We start from the raw sequence: 12,885 nt of genomic DNA on the forward strand, positions 1-12,885 counted from the left end.
CCTCCTTATAACAAAACTAACACCAACATGGTGTTACATAAAATGTCACTTGTTTCATGTTTTGGTTGTTTTGCACAAGTCTCAGAAAACATTTGATCTTTCTGAGAAGCCAGATATAAAAACGCTGAAAAGTGTGTTTATACCCAAATTTCTGATGTTTCTCAGCACGCTTTCCTGTGCCATGTGTTTTACACTGACTTGTCTCCAAGTGTTTCTTCATTATTCGGATTCAGAGCGGTTACCTTGAGTTAAAGCTTAGCAGGGTGGTTTTGTGTGGTTTATATTTCTACATCACCCAAGCCTATGTATAATGTATTTATCTGAAAAGAAGCAAGGCAGTAATGAGTTAGCAAACAAGTCTGTGCAGCCCTGGCATCAGCAGTGACGGCAAAACTGCAAAACACTAATAAAATAGCAAAAGAGGATATTTTCCTTCTAAAAGTCCACACCAAGTTATGATGTGCAGCAAGTAATCAAGCTCCAGTTTATCTCACTACAAAGCTTACTGTGGCTTGGATGTAAAATGAAATTATCATTCACTTTTCCAGCAAGAAATAACTGTCTTTGAACTATCTGACTACAGATTATGTTTTGCAGCCTTCACTTTCTCTTTCTTTGTCCCTCTTTCCTCTTGAGTGAAATCAAGTGATGCCTGACATCAGTGGCAGCAGCAGCTTTGGCTGTTTCTAAATTGGCAAGTTTCTAAATTTAACTGTTCTCTGGATGGGATGGGCTATTGCACTTCTGCATGTCTTCCTTAGAAAGATGACTGTTTTCTGAACAATCTGCTTCTATTTGTCAAGGATAAAGCTAAGCTTTCTCTTAGTCTCCACAGACAACTGATCATAAAATAAACAGATCGATGTGTAAGGAAGGTTGCTCTCAAGAAACCAACATCCTCTGTTTCTCACCAGTTTATGTGGGAGCCCGATGACTTCTCCAGTTTGCTATCACAGCTGTATGGATCTGCCCAGTTCATTTACTGAGTGATAAAGGTTCCCTTGCAGTATTCCACACTGCTGCCACAGGGTACCTTTGTGTTTAGTTCACTGTCAGAAGCTCCTGGTCACCAGCCCTCTGAAAATTACAGCTTCCATTTGAATTGCATACAAGCAATAATTGACTACACCATGAGGTTTGCTTTCTAATAGAAATAAGCCAGCAAGACTCTGAATATTGGCTAATCATTCATGCTAATGTGTTTGGGGTGATTAATGAAGAAGGCACTTTGTGAAATCTCACTGTGTTATATTACGTTACATTGTGTTTTCCACCTTTTTTGATTTCTAAGGGTTTCTAGTGAAGGCACTGACCCTAGAATAATGAATTAAGACTAGCATAATGAATTCAGAATATGTCTGCTTTGCTTAGTGTCTGCAGACCCTTAGATCAATCCATAGACTTTCTAAACACCTGGGATTGGGAGATAAAAATAAACAAGGTATACTTGTGACCAGCTGCTTTCAAATAGCTTTATATGTGTATTTCAATAATACTTACTGAAAACTTCTTAAATCATAAGCAGAATCACAAAGGTGGCTTTACCACATCTTTCCGTTCTCTAATATAAGTGTTTGTAGTTTAGCACATCGCTGCCTGGTTTTATTCCATTACAGAAATTTTGTAGCAACTCTTGCCCTACGTATTGGAAATGCATCAGGACATGTGTGAAGATGACTGCACATGGCTCAGAGAAGTTGACATCACTGCATCCTCCCAAAAGCAAAGGCAACAAAAGTTAATGATATTTATCTCCTGCTTTCACAGAGAAATATCCCAGAAGACTGCAGAGATTACATATCGAGGGACCATTTCACCCCTCACTGAAATTCATTCACCTCTGTATCATCTCTGTGCTTTGCAATGCTCCCATTATGTGCATTAATGGACCAATAAAACATTTCTTGGTATGCTTTAATACTACAGAATATTTCTTCCTGTGCAGGTCCCAACTGAGTGAAATTACTTATCTCGCTATTTCTTTTGGATGTTTCAAGATGTTTAGTTTCATTTTTGACACATTTCAGTGTAAGCTGCTCAGGCAGATATCTCGGCTTGTGAGCATCTTGAAGATAACAGCTTGGTTCTTTTGCTCTATAAAATAGTCAGGTCACTAACAACTGTGCATCCCAGTGATCACAGAGAAAATGCTTTCTTATGAAGTCTCTCTCAGAATACTTTAAAAATAACACTGAGATTACTCCATAACCCAGATATATTTGAACTTGATTTGCTATACCATCTCTTTAATCATCCTCCTGACAGGGAAGGATTTAAACATTCAGTTGTATCCATGGTCTCTACAGAAGAGTGGGAAATCACATTGACCTGATCCAGTTCCTATGATGTGTATGGCTTTATGTCCAAACAGATGGACAGTTCTGCTTGCATCAAAGAATCCACTCACGCTTAATTTTCAGCATGTGTTTTGAAAGCTTTGAGTGGGACTATAATCTTCAGGCATTTCTGTCACTGTCAGCTTTACCCCTCTGGTGCTGGACTATAAAACAACTAGACATTAGCTCTTTGTGCTGAGTTTAGATTCTGCTGCCCTTACAGACTCTGAGCAACACTTTCTCTGGTGAGGATTTCATAGAAATCAGTGAGGTCAAGTGGTAGCCAACCTTGAAATGCTTTAATTATCAGTTCCAAAGCTTTCCAGGCTGCTAAACAGGCTGCTGAGAAAACACTAAGCCTTGCGGACTTTCAAGGGTACATGAATAACTTTTCTTGAGACAGAGAATTTGTATGACACAGGCTGGAAACATGTACATGACCTCCTTCATAGTTTTTAATGACTCTTGAAAACGTGTATTGAAGGAGGAGTCCCTTCACTTCCAGTTTATGTCTTCTCAGCACCTAATACAGCAAGTAGTGAGCTATAATCATGGACAACTACAAGTTCTCAGTATCTGAAGGTTTCGGGACACTTAGCAGGACACATCATTGCTGCTAGGCTGTGAACAGAGGCAGGTGCCGACAACTGTTACCTGCTTCTTATCTGTTCTGACTTGGCCCTTTGCTTGCCTGTCTTCCCTGAGGTTGCTGCCTGAGATGTACTCAGTGGCTCTTCCTCTTCCTGTGTTCAGACACTCCTTTGCTTTGCCAGTCCTGGACCTCCTTTGCATTCCAGAAATATTACAGCTTCTCTGTCCCTTTAAAAGCCTATTATTAGTTGAAGCACAGATTTCCATGTTCCTTTTGCTTTGGTTTCCTCTCTTTGACACATCTTAGATCTGCTTTACTTGCCCCAGTGATTTTAATTTACTCTTTTAATTACTGAATTTGCTCTGCTATCCCTTACTTCACTAGTCCCTTCACAGAACATCAGCTAATTGAAATCAGCACAGCTCTCCTGATCCCAGAATGGTTTTTCTGGAATACTTCTGGCTGCTAGGAGGCTGTGGACCATATACACTAAGCGCGTGTTATTCTGGGAAAGCAGTGCAGTACCCAGTTTGTTGCAGTTCAGCTGTAACCCGTGGCAGAAGGTGCTATAGCCACTGTGACCACAAATGGGTAGGACATAGCAGCCCTGGTCCGTCCTCAAAATCCCTATCAGCCTCCCCCCCACCTTCTCCTTCTCTAACCTGCCCCTTTGCTGTAACTTCTATGTTGTGAGCACAGAATCACAGAGAACTGGATAGTCCAGGTTTGAAGGGCCTTCCTCCTGCCTAAAGCAGGGAAAGCTCTGAGATCAGACTGGGTTTCCCAGGGCTCTTTTCAGTTGAGTCTTTAAAACCTCCAAGGATGGAGACTGTGTGACACCTTTTAGTATCACCTTAACCTTAACTGGCTTAATAGTAACTTTCTAGATCATCTTTCTGGTGTATGTCAGGATCTCGGTGTGCTTTGCTAACATTTATTCCTTTACTTACATGCCAACCAGTAGTGTATCAGCTGGGGGATATATACTAAGCAGTACCTGGTATCTGCTAGTATTGAAATCAAAGGCAAAATCAAAGGGATTAAGGCTGTATCCATTGTAAAGAAAAGACAAATGCAGTCTGGACCTGAATCAGCTTCTGCTGCTACCCAGACAGGCACACAAAATACGTCTCAATTTGCTCCACATAATTTGTTAGCCTGATGTAGAATTGCTGTTGTTCCTTTTTCATTTAAAAGCAATAAAACCTCAAATTCTCAAGCTGCACAAATGCAGCTTTGAAAAGAGACATTAATAAACATTTTCTATATCTAGTGACACATAACAATATTTCTAAGCTTGCACTAGCATTTATTTAATTAAATATTCATTGTCTTGTACTATTTCTAGTAAAATTATCAGCTATAGCAGAGAAGTGAAACAAAGAGAGAGCATTTTAGAGCCATGAGATGTGTCAACATTCCTTATGGAACACTTTCATAAACATAGAAAGAAAAGAAAACATCATGTTAAAATGGCAAGGGTGACCTCAGCAGTTTGGATGCTGAGACTGTCTTAGTCTTCACTTCCTTTTGTGGGATAATACTTACTTTTGTGCTCATCTGAATTTGCAAAGAGAAGTGAAATAATAGGGCAATGCAGTCTGGATTGAGGACAGTGGGTTTTTTTGTGAGAGGTCATGTTTTAGTACTTGCAGCTATATTTAACAGCTGACTACTTCTGGAGTTATCTCACTGGATCTTAACTAGTAGCAGTGTAATGTACGATAGTATCAAAGTGATGAAGAAACTTTCACTTACATTTCTCACCAGAAGTGTGTAGCTTCACAGTACTCAAATATGTTTCAGTCTGACTGCAGGAAAGCAAATGCATTAAAACATGGCTTCACAAGGATTTGCTAAAACACAGGGAGACAGATGTTGCCATTTTACTTCCTTTAACTAGGATCTTGAATGAAAGTGGCAGGAAACAGCCATACCATACAGCTCTATTAACTGACTATCTGATTTCTGGCATTATTCCTTACAATTCCTCTCCTCAGTCAAGCTTTGATAGTAAATGATTTTGAGTAAGTTACTAACATCCAACTCCATGACTTTCAGAGTCATTATCTCTTTGTTGTAGTTGCAGTAATACATTGTGCCTCCAAATGGCATGCTAGATAGGAGTGTCTCAGATCCCTTTTTAATCACCAATAGTCAGTCTGGCAGAGTAGCTTCTGAGGGTGTTTTATTAACAAAAAGTGGCATTTTAAGAGCTGTTCATCTTATTGTCCCATTCCCCTCTTTTTGCCTGCAGAGCTAAATGAAAGTCTCTTTTGGATGTTATTATTAGAGTAATTTTTTCAGGAAATAAATAACCCAAATTAATGCAGGGAAGTGCCTGCATTTTCATCCTGATCAAAAATCCTATTGCAACTTGTTAAAACAAAGCTTCATCTCTCATCCTCCAGCACATCTATCTCATCTGGCATGGTTTCTGATTCTGTGAGGTTGCGGGTACTCTTAAAATACCCTTATTTTGGTACGAGTTAATTGTTTTATCAGTGCTCAAGACTGTAGCCTTGTCTTTTTTCCTTCAGTGGGCTTTTTCTCAAGCCCTCAAAGACCAGCAATGCCTCCATGCTTGGAGACTGCAATGCCAGTCTACAAGGCCAAATGCATTCTTTTTAGTAAATGTACCTGACAGCTGGTGATCAGATCAGAAAACAAATCCCTCCTCAAAAGACAAATGCTATGGAAACAGATGGGCATAGGCTGTGCAAATTATCATGGCAGTTTTCCACATGCTCCTTGTCGAGTCCTGTGGAGGCTCCAGCACAGGACTGTGCCTTTCACCTCCCCTTGCCATTGCCTCTCCAGCTGAGGACAAGCGGAGAGGGGAAGGGAGTCCCTGTGTCACCCATGGTATGCAGACACAGAATCAAACCCTGTGCTGTGCCTGTGTCATTCCTGGCATGTCCCTCTAGGCTGTTCCTGAAGACCTCCAGAAGTTGTAACTCCTGAAATACTTCACAGGATGTAATCCATTAGAAACTTCCTTTCTGATGTCTAAAGTAAATCTCCCTTGCAGCAGTGCAGACATTGTTATTTTGTCACAATCATTAAGGGATGTGAAGTCCACCTGCAAAGCTCGATACAGGCAGGAAGGTAAGATGATCTAATCATAGCTTCCCTCAAGGCATATCTAAATGACTACATATATACCTGTGTCCATCAGATGCCCAGATAAAGACTCTGTTGCTTTGTGCTCAGTCTCCTCCTATTTAGTAGAGGTGTATGAGATTTATCTACTTTTTCAAGGCTTCACTAGCCCTGGGTAGCAAGTCTGAAACATTAAAACTGTATACAGGAGATGAACTCTCAGAAATATCAGAGAGCATATGGGATGAATAGTTCCAAAGAATAAATACTGTCAGTGTAGTAGGGAAAAAATAGGTCCAAATAAAAAGAACTGTATATGTGTAATTTTTTGTCTTACATTTGGAGCCAGACATGTTTTATGAGGCCCAGAAAGCTGCTCTCTGCATCTTTTTGTGGGATCTACCTCATAGCTATTTCCAAACTTGAAGCTGCATTCCTGTGAGTGTACATAAATGCAGTTATGTGTAAGAAAGCTTGGAAAAAGAGCCCCAAGAAGAAAGCCTTCATTAAAAGTGTTCAGAAAATGAATCTGACAAATGCAGTATGTTAAACTAGGAACCTTTTTACTCATACCCTATTTCATCCTTAAAGAATGAAGCATCACAGTAGAGAAACTTTATGGGAAGCAGTTTTAAGCTGATGCTGATGTTTTCCTATGTGGAAATCAACTTCAGCCTTACACAGTGGAGCTTCTAATTTTAGTGTCTGCTTCTGATAGAGACATGGGATCCTGACATAAGAGTTGGGCCTGCAGGGGCCCATGCAAGTGGTTAACTTCATGTTTTGTTATGCTGCCCACCAAAATCAGTGAGATGGTTCTTTGTGTACAAGTCCTAGAAAGACTGGCACTGTGTTGAACATCTTCTGTGAGGAGATAAACTTCTTCCAGCCCAAAATAAATGGGCACCTGGTTCACTAATGTCATTTATATACATATACATATTTAAAGAAGTCTTGAAGCTTGCTGAGAGTGCATGAAGTTGGACAAGTTTATTGCTGTGGATTCATAGGCAGAAGCTGAGTAGTTGGAATTTCCAGATTTGCTCAACAATTCTGCTAAACCTTATTCCCTTAAAACATGTAGCATTTATTCTGTTTACAGCAAAGAACAACTAATGATTATAAGATAGCTTGCGAACAAAAATCCTACAATAGAACAAAAACCCTACATTAAACCAAAAAGTCTATCAGTTTAGATATACCAGGGGGTCAGTACAAGGAATTTTGAAGCCCAACAACTGCTGGAGGGATGGCTGGATCACTGGGTTAGGAGTAACCCTGCAAATCACAGCTTTTACTCAATCATGGTACTGCTGCCTCAGTGTGAAGCCTGGGTCCCCAAGTACCGCAACAGCCTACCTGCAGAGGGTGAAATGCATCTCTGGGACATTCAGACCTTCTTATGACAGCTTCATCATGGGAAATGGGGGAAACATAACCCTATGCCATCCCCTCAGAGGAGGGGATGTCACACTAGACAGCTGACCTCATCTTAGAGTTTGCCCCTTTTGAGTAGCATAGTCCTGCTCCCCTTTCCTTGGATCCACCACCACAGCTTCTTGCCTTCCCCACCCTGTCCTCCATTCCCAGGTCCCATCTGCCAGATCCCAGCACCTCTCCTCTCTTTGCTCTGACAGTTATCTATCTGCACAGCAAACTGATGCAGTCAGCCAGCCTGGCAAGCTCACTCACTTCTCTGCTGGGCTGGATCTCTGCCACCACAGTGACTATGCCCTCAGGATGTGTTTTCATGGGCATTTGCCAGGGAAACACTGCTGGATTGGGTACTTTTTTCTGCCAAGAGTGGACTACCTGCTCCTGTGCCATGCCTGTTGTTGTGCTGGTTGCACTGTTTGCAGGGCAGCACAAGGAAACATGATGACAAACCATCTACAGAAAGAAACCTCCTCCTTTTCTTTACGGTTGTTTTAGCCAGAGCATTTTGCTGCTGTTGCTTCTCACACAGTCCTGCAGAATCATGGGACAGAAATTACTGAAGCCATATAACAGCTGCCAAAGAGAAATGTCACAGGAGCCACAGCCTGAGACTGATGCAGAGCAGTAGGCTGTGGGTTTACTTGGGGGTTTTATCCTTAAGAGTTTCGTTTGGACTTTGTGTAATGTCATCTCATTTTGGTAAACTTTCCCTTATTTAGACTAGCCAGGATTATTTAAACTAGCAAGGATCAGTTACCAGTCTAACTGGGGGGAGCTAGGCAGTAGCTTTTGAGAAAGCTGTGAAATAAGCCAACAATTTCCTCCTTGACTTTGCTCAGCCCATTAGTATCTATGCTGTGTCGCTTAATGAACTGTTTAAATCATACAGTGACTTTAGCTCTCTACATGCCTTATGGGTTTATCAACCTAACCTTTTTTGCTTCTTCTGTCAGGTTTTGAGAGTTCAGTCCTGACCTTTGACTAGATGACTGCTACAGGATTTATCCTCCAGTTCTACGTTTTGTCATATAAGCTGACAATTCAGCAGATAGCCCCATGCTATCACAAGTACAAATGACTTGGATGTGAGGTTCACAGGAAGGGAACGAGAATGCGGGATTCAGGAGGAGAACTAATGTGCTGCTGCGTCTCTCTCCAGCAAACATCTTTCCCTAGATATAATGAAAACAAAACTAGCAGGATGGTGAAGACTATGTGCCTAGCAATATTGACCATGACACAGAACACTGCCTGTCTGGAATTAACACACAATTGTATCCACATAACATGCGGATACAGTCATTAGTATTACGGAGTAATACTGGGGATTCTTCATTCTTGCAGGGTAGGAAAACAACTAGCTGGCCTTCAGAGAACAAGCAAATAGTTCCCTGACACGTTTTTCCTCATTCCACATCTCCCCTCCCACCTGCTCTCATTTTCTTTTCTCTGATTGCCCTGATGTCCTTTTTGATAAGGTACTAATTACAGCAAGGGTGCTAACCTACTTCTCTTCAAACTGTTCCAGCCATAGAGCATTGCTACTGGTCAGACAGCAGGTTACAGCACAGACAGGACATGCACTTGTACATTGTCTTTGATTTTGCTTTGCTCTTTTCATTTGTGTTCAGGCACAAAGGAAGCTGAGAGTAGGAAGGGGGAAGAGAAGAGATCCTTCAGAGAAAACAGAAAAGAGCACCCAGTTGAAAACATTGTGACAAACTGTTCCAACCTGGCATTGCTTTCTGCTTTGGGTGCATTACTCTGGTGTTTCTGAGCACCTCTGAGGCTGTTAACAGTGAAAAACTGGAGCCCAAACTTCACCTCCAGTGAAGAAATGAAAAATGAACTCTACAGCTACAAGTTTGCATGACTGACACCTGATGGAGGGGCTATTCTGTTATAGCTATAGCTGTTGTTTTCTCCATTCAGGAATGTCCTTTAGGAAGAATATAGCAGCAGAGTTAGCAAATATCTTATTTTTATGTTAATGTCTATCAATCCTTCTTATTTCTTTAAAAAGCAGAAAATAACTGTATTTAGTGAAATATACTCAATCTAAATGGAAAAACTAAAGGCTGTATGTTTGTTCTGCATATTGTCACAAGAGAGGTACGTTCAGGAATATGGAACAAAAAAGTTCAGAAGGGGTCTTCCCCAGAAATAAAACATTTCATATTGCTCTGAAATATGTGGACTAAGGCAGGGAAGCTGTAGAATAAAACACCATTACAACACCGGTCAGAGTGATTGGCCACTAACACATTGCCCTCAATCTGCATTTTTTGACAGCGTAAGGTACTGGTTTATACCTGATGTACCCAACTCTCTCACACACACACACACATGTGGAGGCTGTTTTCCAGATAATTCTTACATTGCAGTTAGCCTTGTGCTGAAAAGATGTCTGAACAAAAGACAAGTTGGCAGGTCTATTTTGTGAGTATATGTGTTTTCTTCCTATGCAAGTATGAACAGCCTCCATCTAAAACAGCCTCTTTGGGAAGAAAAGAAACCCCCACATTCCTTGTCTTAGTTTAAAGATTTAGAAGAAATACTCCCTAAATTCAAAAAAAGGAACAGCTCCAGCCCTGCACTTTTCTTGCATTACTTTTTATTTTGTGTACAGCAGAACAGCCTGATCTGTTATTAAACCCAGCTGAATGCATGTGCTTTACTTCACATAATCCTTCACTGTCTTTCCTCTAGTGTGATTGCTGTGAGATAGGTTCTAAGACATTAGCCAAAAGCAGTCTTTTCTTAAGGAAAAGGCCGAGAACTGCTTAATCTCTCTGAAAATTGTTCTGAGAACTCATTTATTTAGCTCAGGAATCTTCTGTCAGATGCCAATAACAGCCACAAAGACTTGAATGAGATTATGTGAAAGGACTTTCTCTCAATAAAATTAAGGTTTGAACCTCTCTCTGGTATGCTGTTCCAGCTTGCAGCTCTTTGAATTTTAAACACACTTTCCTTGGTCACATTTCCCTGGTACAGAAGTCCTTAAGAATATGGGCTCACTACTATCTCTTTATTTAGGAAAACAGGAGAGGCACATTAAAAAACCACATAAAAATCAGGCAATCTATTTATGCACAAGAATATTAAGCTCAAGAGATGGGCCCCTGGAGTCTCCCCACTGCACAGCCACAGATAAGCACCATCCGCTTTACATAGGAGCAGCTTTCAGTACAGCGGAAAACTGAGCATGAAGGTCTGCTAACACTGACTTGTCCACACTGTACATGATGGCACCATGCAGAGAAACTGATCCTTAGCATCTCTCAAACAGACTTAAAATTCTGTAGCAGCATAGGAGTAGCTGTCCCTGTTTCCACAGGCAATACTGACTTTGGTACCCAAGTTTCTCTGCACTGAGGGTGATAGTTCCTTAGTTCCTCTGCAAAGGCTGCCCTTCCATGCTTATATGATTAACTCAGTTGTGAAGAACTGGTTTGACAGGCCCTACATTGATGTTGAGTTAGTCGGTTTTGTATTGGGATATCAGCTCTGCTTCTGCTGTCTTATTCGAACTAGTCACCATCTGTCAAATCTCTGTACAGTGAGTTCTGCATCTCTAACAGGCTGATTAACGTTGGTTCAGAAGGTTCTGTTTCACTGCTGTTTCAATGGACAACCCCCATCTGGGACCTCTGTCTATATAGATGTTATTTGAATATTTCTTAGGACAGTGTTTGTGCTCCAAAGAGCTAATTCACAATGTTCTAGTGATAACAGAGTCTGACACCAAGTCCCAGTCTGCTACTCATAATCTTTAAGTAATTTGCTCCATAACATCTCCTTGCACATATCCTCAGGCTCCCTTCCGAGTTCAATATCAATGGTTCTCTCACCTTTGCAACTCCAAAACAAGTCTCACCCCTGGTAATGAAACTTATCTGATAGACTTCATGATACAAACAATATTGTCATTTGGGTAAATGAAACTGACCAGAGATGCCTATTTTCCACCTCTCTCTTGGACTCCCCTGAGCTTGGGTTTATATCATGATCTTAAAGCCAACCTCATGATTTTCCAGATTTTACTTGCTAGTCACACAGAGGAATGTGTGTTGGGAAAGGAAGACTATTAGGCTGCATGATTCAGGCAAAGGCCAAATGAGAACAGGAAAGATTGGAGAGACTCGTATCATTTTCTAAAGAAAACATTTGTGTTGGCTACTGTCCTAAGAACTGTCAAAGTGATTGCTTTAGGAGCGCACCATATGGGTTTATGAGCTACTTCTCTTCAAGTGAAAATACTGCATATACTCCTCTTAAAAGGATTGGGAATGGGTGTTTTGACAGGACACCTCAGAAAAATATTATGTCACAAAACATAGTGCAAAATAAAAACAATATACAAGTTAATGGTTCTTTTATTTTACATTTTCCTTCTGAAGAAGCAATGTAGTTTCAAAGTAGCATATGTATAAATCTCTTAAAAAATCCCTGTTTGATATCACTCCATCTCCTCTCCTTTGCCTTTCTCACTTTGCTTCCTGCCCTCCTTTATGGGGTTTAGCAAGTGAGATGTGCATTACATTGACAGAACAAACATGATAAATTCCTGCTGCCCTATGAAATTTGTTCAGTAGAGTTCCTCTGCTGCTGTGCATCTTAATGCTGTTCTCAGGCAGCGTTTTCAATCCATCAGATACTGTAGAGCTGCATATGTGCACCACAGCGGGAAGATTTATGGGTTCCTATTTATAGGATTTCATGTTTTGGCACCTCCATGCTGTTCATTCGCCCAAACTGTAGTCTGCTAATTAAACCTTAAGACCTAAATTATAATGTACTTAGGGATGTTCAGCCAGTGAAGCAATGCAATTGTCTGAACATCTCTTGGTAGCATGAATTTTCATATGAAACAGCTTTTTTTGGAGGGAAAGACACTAAAATGCCATGGTTTTCATTTTCAAAGGAATACATTGTTTTTTACTAATCTTTCAATACTTTCAAGTTATTTTTTGTCATACCAGTATAATATATGTATAGACTTTATTTCAATGATACAATAGTTTTTAGCTTTAAATACACTGGGTGAGGCCTTTTTAAACATCTTCATCTTGGGTAATTTCCTTTGTAGAGGTTAAACAACAGCTGAAAATATGAAAGCTAAAGGAGAGCAGCAGGATCAGTTTTATGCCAAAATGGGACTGGCAGCCACTGGAAACTGTTCAGTCCATAAACTGAGCCCCAGCTTGCTTCTGTTGATACTAATCTCACATTTTGGCACATTGTATCTTTCCTAACTAGCTTTGTTTAGCAGCTTGTCTTAACATACTCAGCCTGTAACACTTTTGTTATCCCTAGCAAGGACTGCTATTTACCTTAACATAACACAAGCAAATCACATAATAATCATCTCATGCAGTCTCATTTTACCTAGAAGCCAAGGTCTCAGTTATTTAG

The sequence above is a fragment of the Melopsittacus undulatus genome, chromosome 1, assembly GCF_012275295.1.
Source record: "Melopsittacus undulatus isolate bMelUnd1 chromosome 1, bMelUnd1.mat.Z, whole genome shotgun sequence".
NCBI lineage: Eukaryota > Metazoa > Chordata > Aves > Psittaciformes > Psittaculidae > Melopsittacus > Melopsittacus undulatus.